Source organism: Mobula hypostoma, chromosome 1 (assembly GCF_963921235.1).
Source record: "Mobula hypostoma chromosome 1, sMobHyp1.1, whole genome shotgun sequence".
Classification (NCBI taxonomy): domain Eukaryota; kingdom Metazoa; phylum Chordata; class Chondrichthyes; order Myliobatiformes; family Myliobatidae; genus Mobula; species Mobula hypostoma.
Genome location: NC_086097.1, coordinates 219,590,777 through 219,595,262, shown reverse-complemented (window position 1 = coordinate 219,595,262; position 4,486 = coordinate 219,590,777).

The window sequence follows — 4,486 nt, the reverse complement described above, 5'->3', positions numbered from 1 at the left end:
AGGGTTTTATGGTCCAGGGCTGCACTTGCTGGGGTTGAGAAGGAAGAGGAGGTATCTCATTAAAGCTTACTGAATATTGAAAGGCCTTGGTAGAGTAAATATGGAGAGGAAGTTTTCTTTAGTGGGGGAGTCTTGGGTCAGAGGGAACAGTTTCAGAAAATGTTGCCCCTTTAGAACAGAGATGAAGAGCAATTTCTTTAGCCAGAGGGTGATGAATTTGTGGAATTCATTGCCACAGATGGCTCTGGAGGCCCAGTCATTGGGTATATTTAAGGCAGATCTTAATAGGTTATTGATTAGTAAGGAGATCAAAGATTTTGGTGATAAGGCGGGGAATGGGGTGGAGAGGGATAATAAATCAGCTGTGATGTAATGGCAGAGTTGAGTTGATGGGTCGAATTCTGCTCTTATAGTCTTTGGAAAGAAATTCTTTGCCATGCATTTGTCATCAAACAACCTGACAAGTGTAATATTTAGCTGCCTTCCCAGCTTCCCTTCCTCATAAGCTTGAAGCATACAAAGTCCTGTGGGGTCTTGGTAGGGTGGTAGCTGAGAGGAGAGTTCCCTCTTTAGGGGAATCTAGAAAAAGATGCACCATTTAAAAATAAATGATCGTATGTTGAAGAAATGGATGACGTGATTTTTTTTTCTCAGGTTATGGGTCTTTGGAGCTCCCTTCTTCAAAGGGCAGTGGAAACAGAAAGCTGGAATGTTTTTAAGGCAGAAGCAGATTGATTCTTGACAAGTGAAGGAATGAAGGGTTACTAGGGTTGATAGCGATGTGGAGCTGAGGTTAGAAATTAGTTATTTAATAAGAGCTCTGATTTTATTAAATGGCAGACCATGAAAAGCGGTTGATTGTCCTAATCCTAAGTCAATTTCTTGTATGTTGGAGCTCATTAAAGCATTTACTGCCTCTATTCCAACTCACATCACCTTGCTCATCCACCCAAACTCATTGAATAGCATTGGCTTCCTGTCCAATGTGCCTCAGTTTTTAAAATCTCCATCCATGTTTCCAAAACCTCCATGGGTTCATTCCTCATCTCTGTACGTCTTCAAGCCCTACAGCCTTTAGGCTTCTGTGCTCCTTCAAGTTTAATGATTCCACAACTGTGAATAACTGCCTAGTGAGAAGACTTTGGAATTTGTTTCCTCATCATTTCAAACTCCATCCTCCTCCTTTAACATGCTCCTTAGAACCTACTGCCATCACCACTCTTTTAGTTATCCATGTAACTGTATCTTCCACAGATAAATTTTGTTTGCTATCACCCTGAACATTTTGTTGTCTGCTGACTCAGCTTCTTCAGGATACAGGTTCCATGAAGGTGACTTTGCATGCACCTGTGCAGTTCTGGTTTTCCAGAAAACTAGTCTTAATTTCCAGATCATTTTCATAAATTAATGAAATTCTGGTTCAAATCTAGAGAGATCTCAGCTGTATCTGAAAATACTCCTGTGGTTCACCTTGAATGATTTCTTTCTCTTTCTCTGTGTCTTCATTCAAATGGTGCTAAATTTGATGAGAAAGGCACAGCAAAGCGGCACATCAAACATGACACAAATTGAACACATGGACTTCAAATCTGAGACATTGACATTACAGGACGTTACAAAGAAAAAAAACATGACCAATCCCTGGAGAAAGCACTTGCCTCATATTGGGAATTAGAAGATCTGATGATGGCTTGCTTTGAGCTCTATGTTACCTGAGATATAAATGAGGTAATGGACACATCACTAAGTGTTGGGCACAGGAACACAGAGTCTTCATCCCGGCTGTGCAACAAATGAAGCACTTCTTCTGTAAACGGCATTCCTGGATAACAGAGGCATCACAAGTAAAGTTATGATTTGTGAGTCATAGTGTCATGTGGTCATATTATACAGAAAACAGCCCTTCACCATGTGATGCCCATGCTCAAGTACCCATCTATAGCACAGTCAATTATCTGCACTTGGTCATTAGCCTTCTATCCCTTGGTGGTGCAAGTGCTCATCCAGATACTTTTAAAGTATTGTAATAGCACCTGACCTCACAACCCACTTAGGCAGTTCTAACCACCAGCTGAGTGAGGAATATTCTTCCTCTATCAGGTTGTCCTCCATGCAAAAATATAAAGCCTATCCAGTCTCTGCTCACCACTGAAATGCCTCATTCCTGGCAAGATATTGGTGAATCCTCCGCACCCTTTCCAGTGTAATCAAGCTCATCCTGTAGCAAGGCAAGTGTGATATTGCAACACATGTGAAAGTACAGGTCTGCTGATCAACAATTTTGGTTTTTTTCAACGCTTCTTTTTAAGATACTTTTCTACACCAGTGTGGGATGAGTAGATATTAACTATGGTTTCCTCTCTTTCAAATGTCACAACCTTGTTTCTTTTGGGAAAGGCAAGAGCTGTGGTAGTCTCTAGCTACAGTGTATAAGTTCTGTACACGGCACAACAGAAATTCAATGTGGGTGGTTCAGCACTTCCTCCTTCATTTGTGGCTGCAGCCACTGAGAAAACAAGAACAACAATGACATGGAGACACTGGCATCTCCAGATCGCCAATAACTCAATGTATTGGACACATGTTATTGATGGTCAATTGGAGATTTTTAACACTATTTCACACAATGAGGGAAGCAGTGCTGAACTTCAATGAGTTTCAATGAGTTTCCATCATTCATCATGCAGACCCTACACTCTACAGCTACAGGCTCTTGAATAGACATCTTGAATGATAAGGAAGTAACCCAAGAAATAGTGGATGCATTAGTGATAATTTTTCAAAACTCGTTAGATTCTGGACTAGTTCCTGAGGATTGGAGGGTGGCTAATGTAACCCCACTTTTTAAAAAAGGAGGGAGAGAGAAACCGGGGAATTATAGACCAGTTAGCCTAACGTCAGTAGTGGGGAAACTGCTGGAGTCAGTTATCAAAGATGTGATAACAGCACATTTGGAAAGCAGTGAAATGATCGGACAAAGTCAGCATGGATTTGTGAAAGGAATATCATGTCTGACGAATCTCATAGAATTTTTTGAGGATGTAACTAGTAGAGTGGATAGGGGAGAACCAGTGGATGTGGTATATTTGGATTTTCAAAAGGCTTTTGACAAGGTCCCACACAGGAGATTAGTGTGCAAACTTAAAGCACACAGTATTGGGGGTAAAGTATTGATGTGGATAGAGAATTGGTTAGCAGACAGGAAGCAAAGAGTGGGAATAGACGGGACCTTTTCAGAATGGCAGGCAGTGACTAGTGGGGTACCGCAAGGCTCAGTGCTGGGACCCCAGTTGTTTACAATATATGTTAATGACTTGGATGAGGGAATTAAAAGCAGCATCTCCAAGTTTGCAGATAACACGAAGCTGGGTGGCAGTGTTAGCTGTGAGGAGGATGCCAAGAGAATGCAGGGTGACTTGGATAGGTTGGGTGAGTGGGCAAATTCATGGCAGATGCAATTTAATGTGGATAAATGTGAAGTTATCCACTTTGGTGGCAAAAATAGGAAAACAGATTATTATCTGAATGGTGGCCGATTAGGAAAAGGGGAGGTGCAACGAGACCTGGGTGTCACTATACACCAGTCATTGAAAGTGGGCATGCAGGTACAGCAGGCGGTGAAAAAGGCGAATGGTATGCTGGCATTTATAGCGAGAGGATTTGAGAACAGGAGCAGGGAGGTACTACTGCAGTTGTACAAGGCCTTGGTGAGACCACACCTGGAGTACTGTGTGCAGTTTTGGTCCCCTAATCTGAGGAAAGACATCCTTTCCATAGAGGGAGTACAAAGAAGGTTCACCAGATTGATTCCTGGGATGGCAGGACTTTCATATGAAGAAAGACTGGATGAACTAGGCTCGTACTCGTTGGAATTTAGAAGATTGAGGGGGGATCTGATTGAAACGTATAAAATCCTAAAGGGATTGGACAGGCTAGATGCAGGAAGATTGTTCCTGATGTTGGGGAAGTCCAGAAAAAGGGGTCACAGTTTGAGGATAAAGGGGAAGCCTTTTAGGACTGAGATTAGGAAAAACTTCTTCACACAGAGAGTGGTGAATCTGTGGAATTTTCTGCCACAGGAAACAGTTGAGGCCAGTTCATTGGCTATATTTAAGAGGGAGTTAGATATGGCCCTTGTGGCTACGGGGATCAGGGGGTATGGAGGGAAGGCTGGTGCAGGGTTCTGAGTTGGATGATCAGCCATGATCATAATAAATGGCGGTGCAGGCTCAAAGGGCCGAATGGCCTACTCCTGCACCTATTTTCTATGTTTCTATGTTTCTATGATAAAATGGACTTTTGGCCCCCAAATCCTCCTCATTATAACCTTGCACGTTATTCTTTACGGGTACTGCACTGTTTTGTTTGCTTTTACACTGTATTCTGCATTGTTGTTCTTTTACCTTATTCTAGCTCAGTACACTGTCATGATTTGATCTGTATAGACAGTATGCAAGATAAGCTCCTCACTGTACATGTGACAATA